The following is a 24,664-nucleotide window of genomic DNA, read 5'->3' on the forward strand; positions in this document are numbered from 1 at the left end:
CAGGCAGGCTGCGGTGGCTTTGATGGAAGTTTGCTGATGGAGGGGGCTCCACGGGACTCAAATCTACCCAAAGGGTGGATTTTGACCTGCAGACAATGTTGAAATAGTGTTCTGTGACATGCTGGGGGTGCAACACAGGACAGAACATGCTCTGCCTGTGATGTGTCCCATGGAAAGATCTCTGGTGGCATCAAGCTATGGTCAGGATTGTGCAGAGAAGCCAAGCTCTGGAGAAAGGCAGCTCTTCCAAGTCAATGGCAGCAGGTTTAGATGGCGTTTGTGGGTCTCTCAGCTTCCTCCACCATCCAGACTCTGTGCTGCTTGGGATTGTCCTCCCAAACCATCTTGCTGCTGCTCTGCACTTTTTGTTTTACACATTTCACCCCAAGACAGGGTCACACAGATCCTAACAGGCTGCTGGGAGGTGGCAGCACCACCAGCCCTATCCTGTGTGAGGGACACCAAAGCACTTCTGAAGGCAGCCACCAAGCCCATGGGGACAGTAACCCCCTGGGTTGTCTCCTCCTCATCCTCTCCAGCCATGGCTATTGTCACTTTAACAGCAGAAACTGCCCCTTGAAACTGCCCCTCCAGGGATGTCCCTTTTCCAGCAGGATGGGACAGAGCTGCTCCATGTAGGTGAGAAGTGTCCCCTCAGGAGTATCAACAACACAGAGAGGTCCTGGGGAAACACAACTGAGTGTCAGCCAGGATAATTAAAAGCCATGGAGGAAGTGAAGGGAGATGGGAAAAGAGGCTGCTCCTGGGTAGGATGTGTCAAGGTCTGGCAATGTTATCAAGACCCCAGAACACATCACACTCCTGGCTCCTCCCATTAAGCCCAGGTCCTGCAGAGATGGTTTTCCCTAAAACCCTCCTCCAGAAAACTCCTTAGCTCCAGCAGAAAGACACAGCAGAGCTCTGTGGTTGCCACAGGACAAATGCTCTGCAAAAGCAACATGTTGACAAAGGTGGGTAGTTCCAAGCTGCCAGATTTGGATGCATGGCTACAGCATGGCCTGATCCTGTACCCTCTCCTGTTCCCCTGCACCTACTCCTACCCTCCTGGACCCAGCCATCCTCAGCAACAAGGACAAAATCCTATGGTCCTGCCACCCTTGTGCAAAACCCCAAAGCTGTGCCAAGAGTTGTCTCACACTGTGGGAGCTCACAGAGCAAATGAAGGTGGTTTTCTTTCAAATATAAGATCAAAGGGCATGAAATGCTGCAAGTCACAGCTGTTCTTGCTGGAGGGACAGCAATGTCCCCACTCTCACTGCCAAGCCTGCCTGGTGTGTAAACACTGCCTCATGTCCTCAGCCTGATTTGCACCTTGTCCACATGGGAGATGGGGAATAAACTGGAAGGAGGAGGAAGGAGGATCAAGCATCACTTTGGAGAGAGGAGATTAAGGCAGTGGGAGCTCAGATTGCTCAGGGTCTACAAACCACAATAATAGAATTGTAGACAGAACTGTAAAATCATTCAGGTTGGAAAGGATCTCCAAGCTCATCAAGTCCATCCTTTAACCAGGTACCATCCTACCCACCAAACCACATTCCTGATTACCATGTCTACCCATTTTTGAACACTTCAGGGATGTTTTCCACCAGTTCCCTGAGCAGTCCATTCCAATGCTGAGTTGCTCCTTCAGTGAAGAAACTCTTCCTGATATCCAACTTGAATCTCCCTTGGTGCAACTTGAGATCTTTTCCCAACTACAGAACTTCTGAAACCCAAAGCTCCTTGGAAATGCACCTTGCAGCTGAGCTCAGATGGGCATAAAAAGGTGAGGATGTGGCAGTGGCTCTTTCTGCAGCTCAGGAATTGGTGGTCAGGGAGACCTCACTGCAGGTTTTCAATGTACTAAAGAGGCTGAAAAAAAAAGATTCAAAAAGACTTTTACATGGGGCTGTAGTGATAGTACAAAAGGCAACAGCTTTAAACTCAAAGAGGGCAGGTTCATATTGAACATAAGGAGGAGATTTGCTATGATGGGAGTGGTGACACACTGAAACAGGTTGTCCCCAGAAGCTGTGGCTGCACCAGCCCTGGAAGTGTTCAAGGCCAGGCTGGATGAGACCTTGAGAAACCAACTCAACTCGGTTGCAACTGGTTGCAATGGAAGGTCTCCCTGTCCATGGCAGCATGGCTGAAACTAGACAATCTTTAAAGCCCAAACCACTGCATGTTTCTCTGAGTGTCTGATGGCCAGAGTGGTTGGGTGTCACCATGACCCTTCCCCTGGGTTCTCCACATCAGCTCCCACCCAGCTTCCCACCTGCAACTTCACCAAATGGGGTTCAAACTGGATTCAAGTTTAACCAAGGTATTAAAAAAAACCTTGCTGGAACAGAACACTAAGAATTAGGGAAATGGGATGAAAAACCCTTTGGGCTGGAGCCCTACAGTGCTGCAGCTTGGGACTTGGTGGTTTTGGACTGCAGAAATGGGCTCCCCAATTACCACCAAGCCTGTCCCTTTCTGGGCTGCACACCAGAAGCAGGGAGCAGCTGCTGCAGCCCCAGATGAGCAGATTTTAAATCACATCCTCACTTGTCACACAAGAGATGCTCTGGCATGCCAAGGCTGCTCCCAGCCATTGTTGGAGGCGAAACCAGCTGAAAAAAGATGGCAAACTATACAGATCCTGGCACTTCTTGAACTTAAATGAACTGTCTTTTGATACAGAAGATGAAGAGTCATCCAATCCTGTTCCTGTCATTCACAGGAAGGATTTCTAGCAGTGGCTTTGTAAAAGCCAGCAAACGCCCTGGTATTTCAGGAAGGGAAATTGCAATGATTTGCATGAGCAAAAAGCTCATGTCAGAGCCACCGTGGGATGATGATACTTGGTGCTCTTCCCATCCTGTCAGGGAAAGCAAGGAGAAGGTCATGCAGCACAGCCAGCTGGCTTTGATGGACTGTGCCCAGGTGATTTTGGAGATCATTGAAGGAGAAGGACCACATCCTCAGGGGAATGGCAGGATGAGGAAGAAATCCATTCTGTCTAGAGAGGAAACACCACCTCAACACCATAACAAGAGGGAATGGTACACCCAGAAAAATCAAATCCAACAGTGGGATGTCACAACCTCAAAGCTCCTTTCCAGACTGATACCACTCTTGGAAAATGTGGAGGTGAAGTGGTCATCACCAAGTGTTTTTGGGGCTGGAGGAACCTGCAGTCAGCAGGTTCTCCCCAAAATCCCAAAAGGTTGGAAGGAGAGGGTCTGACTGTTCAGGAAGTACCCAGGAAAGCTTACTCACGAGCATGCTTTGCCTTTGACTCTCTTTCATCTAGATTTTTGCATAAATCTGGTGCTGCCTTTAGGGAAATGCAAATTCCCCGGAGAAAGGGGAGCGTTTGAAGGTGCTGGCTGCTCTGACGCGCCAGGCAAGGAAGCGACGCTTTTATCACCTGAACATTAAATAAAGGCTGAGATGTGAAGCCTCCCCACCCTGCTAAGCAGGAAAACTTCCTCAGCTCCTAGGGCCGGATCCAGCAGGGATGGGACAGGCAGGATGCAGCGTTTCATCTGTGCTCTGCACATCCTCCCCAGCCCCAGGGGTGAGCTTTAATGGCCTGGAGACACGCAAGGCTCCGCTTGGTTTCCCGGCTCCGCTTGGCTCCCTGGCTCCCGGATGGTTTCTGAGGCATTTTTGACACCCTGGCGTGGGTGGCATTTCCAAGCCACCCTTGCTGTGCTGGAGCAGGCTCTAATCAAGCTGAAAGCAAATGAGCTTGCCTGGGTAAAGGAAGCTGCAAACTCAAATTCATCATTTATGATGAAGCTGACTGATGATAGTAAATGTTTTTCTGGGGATGCACACGCACATGCTCTGCCTCTCAGCAGGGAAAAAGGGAAAGGAGGTGAATGAAAAAGCAACACCAGTAACAAGCTGTCTGGGTTAAATACTGGCTTTGAAATCCATCCAGAATGGTCCCTGTCCCTCTGCTCCCAGGGGCACACAAGAGGGTTTCAGTCTGGGGAGGAGGCAGACAGACATTCCCTGTTCTGTTGGCCATGAGTGCATCCTGGGAGGGTTTTTCTCCACCTCTTTTTCATGCTGCTTCCTAAAGAGCCAGGCTGCTGCAAACAGAAAACAAAACATTGAGGAATATCTATGGAGACTTTGCAGAACACCCAGTGCTGAGTTAAGGCTCAATTAATTCCCCCATTGTAAGCTCCTTTGGTACAGAGAAAAAGCAAAATTAGGGCATTCCTATTAATATACCTGGCTACATGCTGAAATCCATACTGTTTCACTATCCTAGAAGAAAAACCCTACAGATACAGATGTGTACACAGTACTTCAGCAGCCAGCACTAAGGATGTTTTGCTACTTCACAAATAATTTGGCACTGCACATGTCAACCAAGAGCAAAACAAGCCTGGTGTGGACTGGATCACAGTGGGACAGAGGGAGGAGACACAAGGGACACTGAAGATGTCCCTTCTAGCCACAGGACATGGGGTTCATCTGCTCCAGTGTAAAGTCAGCAGGTACTGGTTTGGCTCAATTCTACCAGCACAAGGCTGTCTTGGCAAAGGCATCATGGAGTTGATCATGCCTTGGGGGAGTTAAAAAATAAATAAAAAAGTTTATTTTCAGCGTGATCCGTTCCCAGCCCATGTCTCTACAAACAGGCAGCTGTACTGGCAGGGCACTGTGGGCAGCACTGGCACAGGCAGCCAAGGGTTGCTAAATGAGCACTGTAATTCAATGCTGAGCCATGGGGTGAAACTCTGCCCTGTGTTCCCACAGGGGAATTTCTCTGGCATTTTCTTTTATCAGCTGGTCAATAAAACATCCCCATCCTGTTTCCAGATCTCCTGTAAGTGTCATTCGTCACGCAGATGGAGCACATCCTCTCTGCTGTCATTAGCACGTCCTGGGCTGGCATTTACTAGAAACAGAGGGACTTCCCTCAAGCTCCACCAGATAGTGGCACCTGGAAGGTTGTGGGGACCTCAGCAAGAGACCTCCCTGCAAGGTTTGGAAATTCCAACCAACCTGTCCCATGTGGACACAGCCTCCCTGTCTGAGCCTCACAAGCTGGCAGGACTGTGGTGATCTGGCTGGGTGCACCCATGGAGCCATCAATAACTCAGGCACAGAGGAACTCCTGCCCCAAATCTGCTCCCAGGAGACTGGCACAGTGTAAGAATAGGAGGCTTTAGTTAACACTAAGGATCAGCTCTGAGCTCATCCAATTCTCCAGCAAGGCAGGAGCATCATTGTGGCATCACTGCCTCCAAAGCTGGTGACAACACCTCCAACTCCTCACCAGGAGCACATCCCAGCTTGCAGCCACAGCACCCAGCATGAGGAAGGTTCACACCATGCAGGACCTGGTGTGATGCACACCATGCAGTAGTGCATCCCTCTGATGCCAGGGTATTGATAAAACCCTGGTCTTCAACCTGTCCCCTTCAATAAAACAGCTCCATGAAATCTCCCCTAACTTTAGCAGATACCAATTTTAGCCCAGCTGCCTGCATGACACCTCTGCTGCATTTTTATGCCTGGCTTCAGGCAATATTCTGATTTTTGTAATGCCTGAAGACAGTTGTGGGGAATACACAGCCATTTTTAAAGCCATGGCAAAAATAAAACAGTGTTTTAAAGGGAAACAAAGGGGGGACAATATCCTTGTTCTGAAAAAAAAAAAAACAACAACCCTACTAAGATTTGCTGACAAAAACTACCAACATGTGAGACACTTCTATTCTGATCCCCATCTCTGAACCATGAAATCACAAAGCTGGACCATGGGCTGCCCCACTTGTCCACAGCTCACTGCCACTCTGTGCTTGTTATCTTGGGGGAATGGAGTGAGGTTACATGGCTGTCCTGCGCAAAAGCTTTTCACACATTTGTTGTCATTCAGATGGGTTTAAAATCTGATTTGTTTTTTTTTCAACTTTCATTTTTGGAAGTGATTTATCATGCCTCTGCATTTTAGCAGAGAGCACTAAATGGATGGAGGATGCTAAAGAGCAACTCTGGGATATACAGAAGGTATTTCCATGTCACATTAACCCAGCCTTGTAAAAGATGAGAATTTGAGACAAATTTTGTCTCCAAATCATGCCTTTCTCAATGAGTTCATTTTCAGGAAGCTGTCCCATCCACTAACCTCAAAAAATGTCTTTGGCTCGCATCCATTAAACCAGATAAATGAGAGTTTGTAAGTTCATAACTTGAACTGAAGTCAGAAAGTTTTGCCTTTCGTTTTCTAGAGCTGATTCACGGCCAGCCTGACCCGAAATGTGGGCTTGCTTCAAGTTTTTTGTCATTTCAGGGTTCATTTGCAGTTTAAAGTGATGTTCTCCTCCTGCCTGAAGCCTCCTGTGCTCTCATCCCAGCTCAGTGCTGGCACAGCTTCTCTCTGCACTCCTCAAAGCCTGTGTGGACAAACTTTTCAAACTTGATCAAGTGAAATGCCCCTGGATTTGCTTCTTTGCCAGAAATTCAGAGATGTCAGGCAGGAGAGAGCACCACCTTGGACTTGTTTTTATCTCCAGAAAGACATTTGAGCTTTTCCAAATTGAGCTTTTCCCCTCTCTGCTACACCAGTACAAGAATTGTGAGCTTCCTTATTTCACTGAACCCAGCTGTATTTCTGGCCTGCAGAGTCAACAAGAGGAGCAGCCAGCTTTTTGGCTCCCTTGGAAACTCTGCAGTCCAAGAAAATCAGACGAAGCATTTGAATGTGCTCAAGCTTGTTCGTCAACAGTCTGATTTCGGAGGGACCTGACCCCGCGCCCGGGCTGGCCGACGCTGCACTGACAGCAAGATTTTTGGGTCCTCTGTGGAACACTCCTGCAACAGCCCCCGCTGCCAAGTCCTGCTAAAGTTCCCAGGCTGAGGAGCTGGACTTGAGAGGCATCCACTGCAGGGTTCATGTGAGTTGCTGAAACATCTCAGCTCATGGGGAAGGGTCAGAGTGGGGAAGGACGTGCACGGTGTTGACTACAACTCAATAAAAGCAACAAAATGCCTAAAGAGGACTGTGACATCTCATATTGACTGTCAATGGAGGGCTGAGGATGGAAGGGACCACCTCCAACCTCCCCAAGGGGTGAAGTATTGCTATGGGCATCTCACCCCCGATGCCCTGGCAGCCTCATGGACATCCTGCAGATCAGATGGTCACTGCAGTCACACATTACCACCACGTCTGGACTGATGGATGAGATTCCTGGTCCTGGCCAATGAACTGTGCTTCTCTGAGGAGATGGAGCATCTAAAGCACACTTTTAGAGCTGAAGGATATAATTTCCTCCCTTTGCCCTGCCCAAGGTCACTGAAGGACATGGAGACACAGACCTTCCTTCCCAAATGCCCTCTCTCAGCTCCAAAGACCACCAAACTCTTTCATAGGGTCCTTCAAAGACAGGAAATGCACCCTCTACCCCAAAATGTGGTCACTCTGGATCCTCCAAACAGGCTCATCCACAGAGCTCATCTGAGGTGTGGTGCCTGGTCATGGCCCAGGATGAGGCATCTGGCTGAGCCTGCAAGGTGGAAAGTTCAAGTGGTTGCTGTTTATTTGGCTTTGCAGAGAGCAGTCGCCCAGGCTGAACGTGGGCCAAGCACCTTCCCATGGCAGGAAACACTGCTGGAGTCTTTAAATAACCACCAGTGGTCAGGGCTTTGGTTTACAGCTGCTCTGGATGGAAAACCATCCCTCACTCTGTGTCTGCTCCAGCTCCCTCCTGGGTGTAAATGTCAACACTTCTCTCATTACCTCCTAGGTCTTCATGTCCATGTCCACCAGCCCCACGTGGAAGCTTGATAGAACGTTCTCCAAGCACAGGCATAAAAATACATGTGGGCTTCTCATTCTTTGTGAAAAATGAATTTTATGTCCTACAGTCAAAGCTTCCCCTTGGTTTTGTGTAAATTCGTAGCTCCCTGGGCTCTCCTCACCCTCCCCATCCTGCTTTAAGGTCCACACACATCTCCTCACACTCCAGCACTGAACTGCACCACCATAAGTGCTCCTCACCTTCCTGCAGCTGGACTGGTGTGTTACCAGTTCATATGATTAAAATCAAGAATAAAATCCTTCCTCTGGGGCAAGTAGAAAATGCCAAAATCTCTCCACAAAGGCTCTTCTCAAGTATTTCCCTGGGGCACTTGAAATCAGAAATCTTGCCAAGAACCTGGCTAGAATGGGTCACCCAGCAAATCCTGCTTTACTGATGGAAAGTTCCCAAAAGCTGTTTCACTGGGAAGCCTGGCTACTTGGGGATTTTAGCTTGCCAAGACTCCAGGGAACACTATTTATTTATTTTATTTTACCTATAGCTGTTGTTAACATACTAACCTAAAATGATGGCTGGTGAGAGGAAGCTCTGTAAATAAGCAAAATAACATTTTACAGTTGGAAAACAAGACCTTGTCCTGACCTCCTCTCTTGGGCAGATTCACTGGCACACAGCAAACCAGTATTTTATTTTAAACTCTGCTTGTAAAAAGTTAAAAAAAGCCGCTTCCTTGACACTTAAGTCAGGTAAGGACACAGCAGGCCAATCTGCCATATAAATAAGCCTGCTCTTGTATACACATGTGTTTTAAAATAAGCTTATGAAATGTAAACACATGGGCTTTAACAAAAAATAATTCAGCCTCACTGAAACCATTTAAGTGGGACTGAGCCAGGCTTCAGAGATCTGCACAGGGCATGCTCACTTTGACCCAAAAACCCCTCAGAGACAAATAGAACACTTTCATAAACATGCAAAAAGGAGCAAAATTCAGTATTTTTCTGAAGGATCATCCCTGGAGCTGCATTTCTGTCTTGGTTATAGGAAGAAGAGATTGGGGAGGGGGGAAGAGTTTCTCTCAACCCATGTGAGCACGTTCCACACTGCTCACCTTCTTTGTACCACTGAGATGGGCAATTTTTCTATTTGTCCCTGGCCTGTACACCCCAGGAGAGGAGCCAACCACCAAGAAACTTGGGTTTTAAAAATAAAACATAGCCTTGGCTTCAGAGAGGCAGGTGCAGGGGGAAAAACTACTTTTAACTCTCATTCTGCAAGAGGGGAATGCTGGAACCCGTCTGAGTGGTGCTTGTCTGAGTTTAGAAGATTTATTTGGAGTCGATGGAGACATCTGACGGGTGGTTAATCCTGGTGCTGGGCACTGGGGCTGGGGAAGTGGACATCAAAGCATTCCTGCATCTGCTGGGGAAATGGGAGAGGCAGCAGACAGAGCCCTGCCTCCTCCCTGCGTGGCTGCTGGGGCTACAGGCAGCACAGGTCTGAGCCTGGGGCTCTCCAGGACGCAGAAAAGCTGTCTATAGGTCTGAGCAACCCCCTGAGGATGGATCTTCCCACTTGGTTTGCTGGGTTTCCATCCTGCTGGAAGCACAAACATGAGGAGATGCCCCAGCCCTCTGATCATTTTTGTGGTCTCCTCTGGACCTGCTCTAACAGGTCCATGTCTTTCTTGTGCTGAGAACCCCAGACCTGGGCACAGCTCTCCAGGTGGGTCTCACAAGGGCACATTCTGTGATTCTGTGAAGATGGGCTCCCACAAGCTCATGAGATCTAGGTATCCCTAGATCCATCCATCGTGGGATCCATGGTGGAAGCTTTTCCTACCACTGACAGAGGATGGTTCAAACCTCTCATGAGCTGGCTCGGCAGCAACCCAAGAGTTAGCATCTGGCCTGGAGATGAAGAGCACATTAAGGATTTAGCAGGACCTGACAGCTCATAAAGGGCAGCTATGGTAACTTTGTCAAAGGCTGGCATTCAGGACTTCTGCATCCAAGGAGCCAAACAGCCTCAGGCAAGCTGTCCCGGGGGAGTTCTGGGTACACTGCATAAATCTCCAACCTTATTAAAGCTCCAAAGACCACAGAATCCAGCTCCTGACCTTCCCCAGAGCAGAAAACGACAAAACGTTTCCTGTTATTTATAGCAGCTGGAGAGCCTGATGGGAAAACCCCACTTGTGAAACGTGGGCTGCTTGCCATGGCTGCTCTCAGGGAACGGTCAGGCTGCTCTGAACTCCAGCCTGGATGGACCATTTCATCCCTGGGGCCACTTCAGCCTGGGCAAGACCACATCCAGAGACTGCACAAGAAGAATAGGCAAAAGGATCTTGCTCCTGTTGGCTCTTCCACGTCATGTTTGCATGGCCCAACTTGAATTAGACAAGGCTGAGCATCCCAGAGAGGTGGCTTCATCTGTGGGCTACAGGCACGTGGTCACCTTTGAGGAGCACACTTAACCTGTATGAAGTTCCACCTGGATGTGGCTGACCTCACCTAGGTGGGAACTGTCAGCTTTTCAGGGAAACTGAGGAGGTGGGCCCCGTTGCCCACCTCCATGAGGTGCCACCCCCCCCTCCTCAAAGCACGGCAGGACAGGCACAGACACGTTCATCTGCTGGCAGTTGGATTTCCACCACTCTGGCACACATGGAAGGTGCTTTCCAGCACATTCAGTCACGCAGGTGCAGGAAACCTCTCAGCCCAAGGCAAGCTCTTCCTGCACCAGGATGGGCTTTGCTGCTGGGAGCCTCCCAGCACTGGCCCTGCTGGAGAGGAGCATTTGCTGTCACGCTGTCGAGGAGGATTCCCAAAGCTTCTGTCTTGGGCCAGTGCCAGTGTGGGTGTTGTGCTCGTTCCCAGGCTGAGGGAAGCAAGCTGTTCCTCACACAGGGCCGTGAGATGCTCACCAGCCACGAGGAGCAGCAGCTCTGGAGCTGCCATGATGGGGGCTGAAAGGCTGTGGTGGCACCCAGGGACATGCACTGACCATTGCCCTGCCACTGTCAAAACCAAGCCACCAGGCTGAGGGTAGGGTGACAGTGAGTGTCACCAGTGCCAGTGCAGCAGTGAACTGCTGCTGGGATTCAGGAGCACACTGGGAACAGCACAGGTCACACTCCAGAACTTCATCATGAAGCTTCTGCTTCTGTCCAGGTAATGATGCTTTGTACAGGATTCAGCTTGAGAGAAGAAACCTGAATTTAGGGATGCAGGAGCCTCATTAGAATCATCACGAAAATCACAGAATGGTTTGGGTTGGAAAGAATTTCAAATGTTGTCTAGCCAACAGTATTTACTCCTTCAAGGAGACCTTCCAGTAGATCAAGAGACCATTTCAGTCACCTGGTCCCAGGATTCTTGACAGGCTCCTCCTGTCCTCTGCCACAGCTCTGCTGTTGGTGAATCTGTGTGGCCCCATGGCCAGTGTGGAAGACTGAGACCCTGACACGTCTTATCCTCAACAACAAAACCCCAAAGCAGAGCCACGACCAAGGCCTAGGCTCATCTCCAAAGAGCCCAGACAGATCTTCTCCCAGGGAGATCTCAGCCCTTGCGACGGACAAGTTCCTTCCAAACATCCCCAGGCAGTTTGCCTGCAAGCCCAATTAATAACTATATTTTGTCAACAAAGTCAGGTCAGCAGCAATTCATAGACTTCACGCTGGTTAACCTTTTCCCACCAAACAAGCCCAGGGATATTTTGACTCTCTGCCCTCGAGAAGTTTATTTGTGTAGGATCCATCCACTTACCAGCTTCCGGCAATGAAAAGACACACAAGGAGCATAACTGCTTTCTAATAGTTGGGGAAAGATTTGATGGATGTGGCCAGGGCTCCCTGGCACTGGCACTAGAAAAGCAGAGCACTTGCCAAAGCCACCTGAGAGAGTCCAAGAGGCTTGTAATTAGCTTAGGAGAGAAATCAGAATGAGTGCAACAGCCCGACCATCGCCCCCAGATGCAACAGTATCTTCTGCGGAGAACCTGGAGGTGTTTTACTTGCTGGAGGCAAAATGAGCGATCTGGTATTGTGGAATATTGAAAGAAGACTCAAGAGAGAAGAAACATCAGAGAAAGCCATCCCTGCTTTCAGCCTTGTCCACATGCCATTGCCCAGGAGGAGATGACTCAACACCGAACCAGTTCAAGATCCCCCACTGCTTTTCACTGCCCAGGACCCCATCTCATCATCTGATGCTCACTGGATTTTGAAGCAAAAGCAGAAGAGAGAGATCAAGGAAAAAGGGTGTCTTAGCTTTGGCCTTGTGAGGATTTTATGCCTCTCAGAAGAAGGACCAAGGGGAAAGATTTCTCACCTTCCTCCTGAGATGTGCAGGATGCATCTCTCAGCCCAGGCTGCTGCAGCTCACAGGGTGTTTCAGCACCAGGTAGCCCAGAAACCTTCACTGTGATTCAAAAGGATTGGCCAAAAGGGATTCAGCTTGAGACTCCCTCACTGCCTGGGCTCTCCTGGCAAATGATTAACAGATGCTGCACTGGCTGGGGAGCTCTTCACCCAGACAGAACAGCATCTGGCAGGCCCATTACTGCCTTGTGCGGCGGGTGTGCCCTAGAGAGCCTGGAGATTTATTGCCCAGATATAAAGTGACTGAGCTCTGTCCCAGGAGCACCATGAGGGAAAAGCAGAATTTCTTCATAAAAGAGCCTGCTTATCACAATTTCAATTATTTGCACATGAAGGGGAGACCAGGAGGGCAAAAGGACCCCAGGGTGATGTGGGGAGGTGACACAGTTCTGGCTCCAGTGGGTGCTGCCAGCTGGAGGAGGGTGTCTGGTTCAGTGAAGGAATGGCCATCCCAGAAAGGGGTAGGGAAAGCTGTGCCTTTTAACAGCAGTTGGGATATTTTCCTCAGCACATTCCTCTCCCTCCAGTAATCTTGTGGGAGCCTGAAAAGACAGGTTGTGAAATGCAATTTCTCCCTGCTGGCAGCTCTGTGGGGATGCCAGGAGCCAGAGCAGCCTTGCACAGAGGCAGGACCAGTGTCCATCACGCTGCAAACATGAGACACTGATAATTAAACTGGGAGGTGAGGAGAAAGCCTTTCCCATCATACAGCCCCTCCCTGGCCTGGCTTGCCCCTGCATCAGGATGGACTCAAGTGTCTCAGACTGGGTGAAAGGATACAGGGCGTGCTCATTGTGATGCAATATTTACCTCTTGAGATCTGGGTGAGGTCACACATTTGCATCACTTTGGGCTGTATTTGCTTATGGATAGAGAGGAAAACCCTTCAGGTTGCAGAGTAAATCCCAGTTTGGAGCAGTAACTGGGAGAAGAGCACAGTGTGGGATGCGCTGGCTCCTGGGTGGCTACTCCAGGCCACATGGGGCCTTATGTGGTGCCTGAAATCTCAGTCCATCCCATGGATGGGCAGAACATTGGGCTGTATCTGGCAGCAGTTTGAGAGGACACTGCTCACAGCCACGTGCTGGGCTGAGCTGTGCATGCTGGGGTGTGTCTGTGTGACGTGCCTTCATCCACCTCTGCCTTCAATTAAAGCCACTAATGATTTTAGCAAGAAAATATTGAACCAAGTGCATCCTTGGCAGGCTCGCTAACGCTGGCCAGATGTGCTGCTCCTGGCAGGTGCCACAGTGGTTGCAAGTGTGCAGGTGGCTTTGCAGGGGGAAAGTAAAAAAAATATAAGTAAAAGAAAAAAAAAAGTTATGGGTCATTGCCATCAAACCAAATCTTCCAGACTCAGAAAAACTGAATGGAGCCGGTCCTGGATGCTTTGCGGTCTGGGCTTGGGTGAGGCCCCAGGGCTGTAATGGTTTTATTTAGGGCAGGCAATAACCTTTGGCTCCTATTGTATTTGGGTCTGCCAGAAAGGCAGTTGGTGTGGCTGGATTAAAGCTGGTGGTAATTACATGCCAATGCCTCCTCTGTAGCGAGGAAGGGCGAAACCTAAAAAGAAAAATCTGTCATTCCCCTATTTGCCACTTCATGTGGGGACACCCCTTAACCTCCCACGAGCAGAAATCCAGCTCATACTCAGCATTAATGCTTTGAAAAGTTATTGACAGCACAGTCCAAAAAGGAGGAGAGATGTGGGAATGCTCCTGGTGTCAAAATGCATTTTGTAAGAGACCAGATTCATCCCCTGAAGGACACCCTCTGCCTCGCCCAGCCACCAACCCACCCAGCAGCCTTCCAGCCCTCCCTGCTTCCCCCAGTGATCGTGCCAAATACAAACCAGATGCTCCAAAATGCCTGCTTGAAGACATTCCCTTTCATCTGGTAATTGCTGTTTCCGAGGGAAAAGAACTTAAGTGGTCCTCAAACCCTCTTGAGTGACCCAGACACCTATTTTTGTCCCTTTTGGGCTTCTGAGCATCTTTGGCTTGGGCATCTGAGGCACCCTGACTCTCCTCATCCCCTTTTCCTGGTAGCATTTGCCCCCTTAGGATTGGTTTATTGCCACCCACTTGCCATCAGCCACGTGCAATCCAATCCCACTGCATGGGGTGCCATGACACCACTATCAGATGGGCATGGTGCAGGAAATTCAGGCTGGGGGGTGAAAAAATGAGGTGCAGAAGACAAAACTAAGATGCTGTTTGCAGTGATAACAGCTCCATCTAAAACTGCAGCAGGAGGAAATCCACACCCCCCACCAAATCTGACCGACACAAGCCTAAACTTAAATGAGGTACTTCTGCATTGAGGATTTTCTCTTGTCCTCTTCAGTCACTGTATTTCTAGCTTTGACAAATAAACAGCCAGTCCTCAAACCTCAGGCCCTTTATTGCCTGTGGTTCCTTCCCCTTTGTTTCTAAGAAATTAATAACAGAAGGAGAAGGTTGCAAAACACATGCTGACCTCTCCTTTAAATACAGTGAGAAATCAAATAAATAGGGAGAGAGAAAAAAGGAAGATCCACTGCAGGCAGAAAATGCCCAGCTGTGCCCACTCTGAGTGCTGGAGGCTGTGGATGCTGATTTAGGCAGTGAGAAAACGCGATGCACAAAGCAAACCGAGCGATGAGAGCAGGGTGTGATGCACTCCTGTGCTGGAGCTGCAGCTGTGAAGGAGCCCACAGGCTCCTCAGAAAAGATTCAGGAGGGGAAGTTAATGCCCAACATGATGTGCTAAACAACCATGGCCTGAAGGAGAGGAGGTGGGGGTCAAAAATCACTTAATGCGGAAAGATGCGATGGGGTCTGCTGGTCTCCTCCTGGTATCTGCTGCTGATGCTCAGTGCCCCATCAGCATCACTATCCCTGACAGTGGAGATGAGCTTTAGTGGGAATTGTGTTACACCAGCCCAGCAGCTTCACAGGAAACCAGGAGATGAGAATAATCCTGCTAATAACTGCAGAGGCCAGCTCCTCCTCGATGACGCCAATTTCTGTGTGGTTTAACGAGGGCACAGAATGATGGAAGGACACTGCAGGGGAACATGAAATCCTGCCTCAAATGGACACATACTGGTGCAGTTTAGATTGGAGAGAAGGAAAAAAAAAGAAAAAAAAAAGGTTCTTAACTAAAGGGAAACTTGGAGGAAATGAGGAGCTGGTGAGTGATGGCACCTGGAGCATCCTTCCTTCCATCAAAGGTCCAAGTTCCACCTGCCAAGGTGAAGGCAGAGGTCTAAATTGGGATGGATTAGCCAGCATCTCAGCATCACCAGGAATAAGCACAGAGATCCCAAAGAAAGCACATAAAAGGCAAAGAAAACCCATGGCAAGGATGCAGCAGTGAAAAGTATGGTGAAAAATTATCATCCTGGGGGAAAAGCAAACACCTTGCAGCTCTTCCCATATCATCCTGGACAGTCCTACAGCTCCAAAAGGGGCCAGTGGTAAGGAGCCATGTGTGTATTTTGACCTGATGAACTTTCACATTTTAAAGCCACTTCAGCCTTTGAGCAAAGCACCTGGCACAGCTGTGCATGGGAAATGTCAGCTTCACAACAGCAGGGCTGAGATTAGCAAGGCCAGGAACATGAAGCCTGGCACTACCAGAAAGGAGAGGGAAAGGTGCTCCTGAAGGCAGCAGGAAGGAAAAAAAAAAGCTCATCTTCTGCCAAAATGGTGTTTGCATTGCAAAAGAGAAGTGTGCTCATGAAATTAGATAATGGTTTCAAATCAGAGAGCCTTTGTCAGTGGAGAGGGTGATTGGGGTTGTCCTTCTGCAGGCTGGGACCATCCCCAGTGAGGATGTCAAGAGGCAGCATGGTGGATTTTCCTTTTCAATGGGTGAGCATGGTGGATTTTCCTTTTCAATGGGTGAGCTGCAAATCAAGTTGCTGGGGCTGTCTCCACTGCAGGAATGAGGAAGCCTAGATGCCCCTACACCCCTCCCAGCCATGCTCCACCAGGAGCTCTGGGGTTATTTAGGTTGGCAGACCCAGAGCACTTGGCAAAGCCTGCCAGAGGATAAATACCAGAGCAGGGAAAGGAGCCATCCAAGCTAAAAGCCAGTGTGGGTACAAGAAGAACAAGGCCAAATGGGTACGAGTCATCCACAAATAAATTTAAGCTGGAAATGAGAGCAGTTTGTATCTGTGTGAGCAGCAAGGCTCTGGCAACAGCTTTCCCAGAGGACTTGCCAGGGTCAAACAGCTCATTAGTTTTAAGAAGGAAGCTGGCAGGGGGTTTGTGTCATGGCTGCTTGTAACAGCAGGGGGGGGACCAGCCAAAAATTGCTGGTGGCCCTGGGGCTGCCTCCATCAGGACCTGGGTCTGCAGGCACAGCCCACATCCCATCTGTGCTGGGGGACACGGAGGGATGCGAGCGCATCCGCTCACTCTTGGAGAGGAAAATAAAAACGCAGCTCCGTTTTTCCAGCTGACACGAGCTTAAACACCGGCTGGGAATTGGGCTCAGGACCCTGTGTGAAATTCAGCTTGGCTTGTCTTGAGACAGCAGCTCTACTCCCCGAGCACCCTACGAGCATTTTGGTAATAGCAGGGGGAATCAGACCTACTTGTCAAGCGTGTTGCTATTTGTGCAAACGCTCTGTACCAGAGGGAAGCTTGAAGAACAAGTCCCCTTTTTATAGTGCGTTGGATGCTGGCAGTGAGCCTGCAAATTAGAAGGAATTCAGAGAGGAGCAACAACAACAACAACAAAAAAGCCTGAGGGGCTGGAGGGATTAGTTTGGGAGGAGAAAAAAAAAAAAAAAAAAAAAAAGGAGCTAAGTGTGTGGTCCAGTGGATGTGACTTTGGGTTGGGACAGCACTGGGTTGTACCCCATCCACAGCAAATCTCCCTGTGCCATGTGCAGGTTTCGCTATCTATTCTTAAGAGGTAAGATGTGTTTTCTGCCACCTCAGGAGACAGCTTTGTTGTCATGCCCACACAGAAAAAAAATTATTTAAAAACTACATATATGATAGAAAGTTCAGTAAGAAGCTGCCAGATTAAAGGTCAGCCCATGAACAAAATCAGTTTGAGCTGGAAGCAACTTAGTCATGGCAATGGAGGGTGTGTGGGGAAGAACTCCCTGCTACAATGTTTTTTTTTTGGGGTGGTTATACCCCAAATTAGCTCAGTTCACCCCCAAACCTGCTGAACTGTGCAGAGAAGTGCAACATCCCCAACTGGATGTAGTCTTGCTATCAGCATCCTTATTTTTTGGGGCACTGAGAGGGGCAGGAGTGACCTGGATCATGGGTTTAATCATCAGCCTTCAGCCTGGCTGCACTTGCACTGGTGCCAGGGCCCTGGAGAGGGGACTTGGGCAAGAGCCCAGAACTGTCTCTGCAGGGAAAAGCTTGGCTGTCCCCAGCTCGGGGTACTCAGCCTCATGGGGACATTCCCGTGACCAAGAAGTTGCACCAGTCTGGATGCAGCAACACATCACCCTGGGGAGCACCAGCACAGGGACACCCAGAGCCTTTCAGGGATGAGACCAACTTTGCAGTTTGTTGACCAAACCTCCCCCTTTTAGTGTCTGTCACACAAGCACGGATGAAGCTGTAATTTGCCATGACGGGATGTAGGAGAGGAGGGGACACAGAGGATGAGACAAGCCTCCCCTTAAATGCCCCCTAACGCCACCTTAAAAAATAATGAACCAGGGCAGTGGAGGTTACTGGTGTGGTATGAGAATTTTCATGAGCATGAGAAAAAGAAAGACCACATTGCTCCAAAGCTTTTTTTTTTTTTTAAGCAAGCTTCAGGGGCTCTGGGAGAGCAAAGTTTGCTGCAAAGTTTGTTTTCTGTTGTGCCCATGTTACCAAGCAGAGCTGGCCATGGAATGTGCGGCCAGGGGCACCCGGCTGTGCTGCACCCCTGGGTAAGGCTGGTGGCCAGGTAGGATGGCACAGTGAGGGTCACTGAGCCTTGGGCACTGCCTCCAGCCCAGGACATTGCCCAGCCACCCACCTTCCCAGTTCAGCACAACTCTGCTTCCAGCAGTGCCCCATTTCCAACAGTTGTGCTGCACATGCAGCTAATAAATAAACATCATATAGACATCAAAAAAGTGGTTTTTAGATGGCAATTGCCCTGGCGCCTTTCCCTGGCGTGCCAGGGTGCAGTGCGGTAGCTGGCAGCTCCCAAACCCTTCTCCGGAAAAGTTCAAACCCTCAAATACTTGGAATTGCTCTTTGAGGGAATTTATTTTAAAGCCGCTTTAACGGCAGCTGGGAATTACCAGGGAGGCACTTTGCTCTGCTATTTCCCAGCTGCTGACCCCGTTCGCATCAAGGGGGCCCCGGGCAGCCGCCCAGCTGGGACGCTTGGGGACATGTGCCGAGCCAGCACCGCCTGGAGTTGCACCCAAAATTCCCCTTGTCCCAGCAAAAGCACAGAGAGAGGGGTTGTTGTACATGGCAGCAGTGAGAAAAATTAACTCCCACATCCAGCAGTGAGGGTGTGAGCTGTGATGTGGTAGAGTTATCTTTTAAGCCCCTGTTCCCATGAGGGCTGAAAATTGCAACCAACCATGTTGCTTCCTCCCCAGAGCAAAAGCAGAACTGGGAGGCTGTGAGCCTCCCAAAAACTAAGTAACAGCCCAACGTGCTGATGGGATGTTGTTTTTTAAACAGCATTTTAGTCTTAAAAAGAAAAGGGGTACTGAGCAAAATCAGTGACAGTAAGTCAGCAAATAAATGTCATCAGGACTGCGAGTGACAGGTCCTGATGGAAGGCTGGAAAATGCCACCACCAGAGCTGTGGTTGCTCCTCCTGCAAACCTTCCATGTCCCTATTTCCCTGAGTGGGTCACAGAGCCCTTTTCCCATCCACACCAACATAGGGACACCATGGCCACCCTGCCTGACTCAAGCCCCGGGGATGAGCTGGGAGCCTTGGAATATGTGCAGGTGACTGGGTTGGGTCTGGTGGCAGACAGAAGCGACTCCAAGCCCAACAGCTGCCAGATGTGAACCCACCTGCAGCCAGCAAGTCACTGAAGTGAAGGGGCCCCCAAAGCCACAGGCAAAGTTGGCCTGATATGCATCAACCCCCTGCAGCACTCGTGGCTTTCTTCTCCCTGCTGTCACGCTTGAAAAACATTTGTGGAAAAACACAGCAGAATGAAGAGGGCTTGAGTGGCAAGCTGGAGAAGGAGCTGGGGGAAGAAAACAACTTGGCAAGAAAGGAGGAGCTGAAGGACACAAGTGTTCCCATTTTGGTTCCCAACTCCCTAGGGTGCCGCTTGGAGCATTTATTGACCAACTCGCCTGCCCTCGATGAGCTGGCCTTGCAAACTGTGGCAGGAGGAAGGCTATTCCTGGTCAAGGCATGTACAGCAGCAACACTCTCTTAACTCTATAATCAACCAGTGACACACAAAACACACAGTCAAGGACTTTGCTGGAGAGGGCTCTGGCTCTGCAGCTACTGCACCTGCAGCTTCACCACAAGCCATCAGGTGCTTTCATGAAATGCTTCAGTGGTCCCCAAAAAAGAGCAAAAAAAGAGCAAAGTCCAGCCAGGCAGATAGAATCTGCTTAAAAAATCAAGGTGCACCCTTGACTCCAGCAGTGCAGCAGACAGAGAGGACTGAGTTGCCTCTCTCAGCATTAGAAGGAAAATAATCATTGTCACAATCAAAAAAAAAAAAAAAAAAAAAAAAAAAAAAAAAAAAAAAAAAAAAAAAAAAGATGCAGCCAGGTCAGGTTCATTAAGGGTGAAAGGCAATGGTTTGACTCCAAAGCCAGCTGTTCTCCCCAGCATTGATACGATCTTCCCAGCACAAGTCTGCGCAGGAACTCGTCATCCCCCCGTTCCTTGCAACACGACAGCACAGCACATCGCCCCCAGCTCCCAAGTTAAACATCTTATTAACTCCAGTGACGTAAAAGAGGAAATCTCCGAGAACTATCACAGAGATGAGAGGGAACACATTTACCATCAATAGGCAATGATACCGCTGCAGAGAGATCTGCACATAAAGCAGCACCCAGCCCCTCCCTCCCCTCCCTCCTCTAATCACTCCATGTCATGGGAAACTAAACCTGACATCCAAACAGCCCTGATACGAGACGCTCGCTGTAAAAATATTTTTAAGATTGAAAAACAACAAAAAAACTCGCCTTCCAGGAAACCATTTGGATACAAACCCTGCGCAGCTGCAGCCACCCTCGGTTTCGGATTCATCCCTCCTGCTTCGGCTTAGAAAACAGGCAGGGTGGGGAAGGGGAAAGGAAATAAAAAAACAACGGGGAAAAGAAGAAGCGATATTGCAGCTGATGAGCTGTGAGAGGCTGTTGGCAAAGTGGTCCAGCAATCATCTGAAATTCAGACGTCACGTGTGGGTTCTGTCTGCAGCTCCCGCGCAGCCCAGGCTCAGCACTTCGCCCAAGTGCACACGCAGCAATTCCCCGTGCCGAGCTCTCCCGCCCCACTCCCACACGCTCCCCAGCCCGTGCCCCAGCCCAGCCATACCCAGCAGGTTTTGGAACTGCAAGGTGACCCAGCTGCTCTGGCCACAAAGGTGGATTTCTGCCATGCAAGTGCAGGGCACGCTGAAAAGCATCACTAAGCTGCAAAACCACCCTCCCTTGCAGCTCCTCCACCTAAATCCCAGCCCTGCAGGCAGTGCTGTCTTCTCTACCAGGATGTGTCAGTGGCCATCACCCCACTACATCATCTGGGGCTGGTGGGGGGTCCCACTGGCCTGGAGGAGTGCCCAGAACATGCTGTACCTGCTCCCGAGGCCAGCCTGTCCCTGGGAAACCCTGGGCATGTCCAAAACCAGCCCTGGAGCTCCCTGAGCTGCTGCGCTTGCATCAGAGCAGTGGGTGAGCCCAGACACCTCTGGGGTGAGGTGGCAGCCAGCTTCTTTCTTTCTTTTTCTTCCCTTTAATTTTCATCTGGGACATTGCTTTAGAGCCAAGGGATGCTTCAGGTTCCATCCTGCACTGCCCCACAGTGCAGCAGCTCCTGGGAACTCACCAGGACCAAGCCATCACCAAAAGCCACACTGCAAATCACCACCATCACTCTGCAAAAGGCCATGATGTGGATGCAGAGATCCAGCCCCACCATCCCATCCCCTCAAATCTTCAAAACAACTAAAATGATTATTTTTTTCTCTGCTTGCACTCATTCTTCACACAAATTAGCAAGAGGAATCAGGAGACTGAATGTTCCACACCGCCTGGGCTTCATTGCCCGGCTGGAGATGCATCGCATGGCACTAAAGTCAGGCAGATACAGTGGGTCTAATAAAAGAGCATGGTTACTTTTTTTTTCTTTTAAAGCCGGATTGCCTTTCACGGTGACTATATTTATAGGTAGAGCTGTTGAAATTTTAAGGGCTCCTTGCCACAGGAATCCGGTCGCGTCTCGTGTTCGCAAAGTGGCGTAACTTGGCAAAAATGAACATTTAATAGGTCAATGGGTGCTGCTTCCCTTCCTTAATTTTGGGTTAAATTAAGAGAAAGGGAAAAGGACAAGATGTAAAATTAGCCACGCACGCTGCTGCCATGTGCCACAGTCTGTATTTTCCAGATTAGGAGCGTAACAAACACGGGACTTCACACCCTCCCCTAGACCGGCACTTTCCTTTTCTGTCAATGACCAAAAAAACCCAGCTTTCGCGGGTGTTTATTTTTGCTTTCAGTTTGGCTACCCGTGGCACACACAAAGCCTCCTCTGCACTTGGTTTTATGGTTGAAAAAACCCTGTCAGGGTTCAGCTGCAGAGTGGTAAAACTCGCTCTCCCTGTCCAAAGCCGCCCGGGAACGCCACCCGCCAACTCGCCGTGGCACACGATGCCCAGAAACCAGGCAGTCTCAGCCCAAAAGTTGGCAGTTTTCTTACACAACAGCATGCTACGCTGCTAAACCCCTTTTTTATTTTAATTTATGCTAGAAAAGCATGTTACACCCTGTCCAAAGATGCTACCACCCCACTGAGCACATCTGGATGCTAAACTTTGATTCCCTATGACTATGTGTGTATATTTAAGACAAAACCCAAACCATAATTAAAGTTATTGATAGGAGATGATGTTTACTGTTTGCTATTTTAACATCAAGTGCTGTTGGATCTCAAGCCACTGATTTCCATGGCTTGCAGGGCATGATGAAGCTGGAAACACACCCTGATGTTGGGGTTTTTGATGTCTCTCTGGGCACTTCTGCTGTCAAATCAAAGAAACTCACTTAACAGGCCAATCCCAGTGGATGCTTCTCACCCAGGACTGCCTTGACTGGAAGCTGAGTGATTTTTGAGCCATCAAAGCACATATAAAAATAAAATAGCTGTAACAAAAGCTTTTTGCTTCTGCAAGCAGCCATCTCCCTAAGCAGACCCAACAGGGCGATGGCTCATGGCACACATCTTTGACACAAGTTAACCAAAGTTAAAGTTTTATGTTCCCAAAAGGAACAAATTTCAGGTTGGAGCACTTACCAAAGACTAAAAGTCGCTTCACTTGCCCAACTGGCAAATTTGGTGGCAACTGAGATCCCCAGAAAGAGGCTGTGTCTGGGACCGTGCTGCATCAGCCACTGCCAGTTCACTCTGAAGCCAAGTGACAACACACTTTTAAGCCCCTGGATATATATAAATATTGGTGCAGAACATTGCTGAGCCCACAAGGCCCTCAGCTTTAAATCCACCTGCAGCATTTTTAACTTAAGCTATTAGCAATGATGTGATAAAAAAAAATCAGTGATCTTTATAACAGTGGAATTTAAATCCAGCTCACAACCTGGTAGGGAGATGCATGACATTTCGTATACAAAGAAGGCACTAGCCCCATTTATCCACTTTACTCTTTTTCCACTGCTGCCAAAAAATATACAACTTCATTAAGGCTCAGTTTTCTTGCTGATCCTCCTTTGGCCAGAAGGATGAACATAAACCCAACCCAACAGCTCCAGACACTCAGTTGCCCTGCTTACATTTCAGTTCCTTTGAGCAGAAAGATGAAGCTGTAACCAAATGAACCAGAGAAATTGGCAGCAGCACAAACTTGACAGATTCCAGCTAATTGCTTGGATTAGTAATTCCAGTGGCACGCAAAAATCCACTTTACCTACGGCAGAGAAAGGCATGGCATGGGATATTCTCCAGCTATGCAACCTGCCTGCTCATGGAATGGGAACCACTGGTATTCCCAAGCCCCCACGCCATAGCAAGGCCAGGAATGGCTTGTCAGCCTAACAAGACATGCTCAAATACAGAATCACTGAATCATCCAGGCTGGAAAAGACCTCCAAGATCACCAAGTACAACCATCAATGCACCACCACTACCATGTCCACCGTGAACCGTGTCACCAAGTGCCACAGCCACGCGTTTTCTGAACACCCCCGGGTGGTGATTCCACCACTTCCCTCGGCATCCTGCTCTAAACACGAGCCGGGAGAGGCCACCCCCGCCCCAGCTACCGATGCAGGGCAGCCCCATTCCCCCATCCGTTTGACGGAAACATCCTGAGGGACGGCGAGACCGGACAGCCGGGAGCACGGCGCTTCCCCCTCGGGCCCCCTGTGACACCGATCGCTGCGTCCGGCCCGGACGGGGCTGGAGAGGCCCCGCGGAGCCCCGACGGTGCCCACGCTGCATCCCACCCACGGAGATGGGCTCTGCCGGGATGCTCCGTGCCCGCACACGGGGTGGGGGACTGCGGCACCGCGCCTGGGCTCCCAGCGGGGAGGAAGCAGCGTGTGGCCCCCGCACACCGGGGCTGCGGCCCCCTCCCTTCATTCTGGGTTCAATCTGAAGGTGCCGCAGCCTCGCTGGGGGCCGGGGGGGCACGCACGCTGCTGCCCCCCCACCAGAGCCCCAGAATAGCTGCGGCGGAGCCAACACCTCGTTCCGGTGGGGGACACGGCACGGCGCAGCCTCCTCCGCACGCCGCGGTGGCCCCGCAGCCGGCGGCGCACGGACCCCTCCCGCCCGCATTGTTGAGCGGGCGAACCCACGTGCGGCCACCGCCGCCGCCGTTTCCCCTCGCCCGCCCGCCTCCGCGCACTGACCTGCCCGCCGGCTCCGCTCGGCTCCTCTGGGCTGCGCTCGCCCCGCGCCCGGCTCCGCTCGCCGCCCGGCCGGCCCCGCTCGCCGCCCCCCGCCCGCACATGCAGCCGCCGCCGCCGCCGCCCCGAGCGCACCCGCGCACCCGGCCCCGCCCCCGCGCGCGCCGCCGCCGGGTCACGTGGCATCCGCAGGAGCCAATGGGGAGGAAACGGACGGCGGAGGGGGGCGTGGTCTATAGGGTGTGGGCGGGGCTGGGAAAAGGGGCGGGGCTTGCGAGAGTGGGCGGGGTCAAGGGGTGAGGGAAACGTGAGGGAAGGGGAAAGGGGAAAGGGAAAAGGAAAAGGGAAAAAGGAAAGAAATGGAACCAGAGGCACTGGAGCAGCTCTGCTGTGGAAACAGGCTGAGAGAGCTGGGCTTGGTCAGCCTGGAGAAGAGAAGGCTCCGGAGAGAACTT

General features: G+C 50.3%; 1 protein-coding gene across 1 annotated transcript in view; it reads right to left on the minus strand.

Annotated features, from left to right (window-relative positions):
* PTP4A3 (protein tyrosine phosphatase 4A3) overlaps nucleotides 1–24,309 on the minus strand; it is a 41,865-nt gene extending 17,556 nt beyond the window's left edge. The window contains exon 1 of the mRNA XM_059478361.1: nucleotides 24,213–24,309. The gene's annotated coding sequence lies outside the window, so the exon portion shown is untranslated. The remainder of the gene's footprint in view (nucleotides 1–24,212) is intronic.
* Between the last annotated feature and the right edge of the window lie 355 nt (nucleotides 24,310–24,664).

Source organism: Ammospiza nelsoni, chromosome 1 (assembly GCF_027579445.1).
Source record: "Ammospiza nelsoni isolate bAmmNel1 chromosome 1, bAmmNel1.pri, whole genome shotgun sequence".
NCBI lineage: Eukaryota > Metazoa > Chordata > Aves > Passeriformes > Passerellidae > Ammospiza > Ammospiza nelsoni.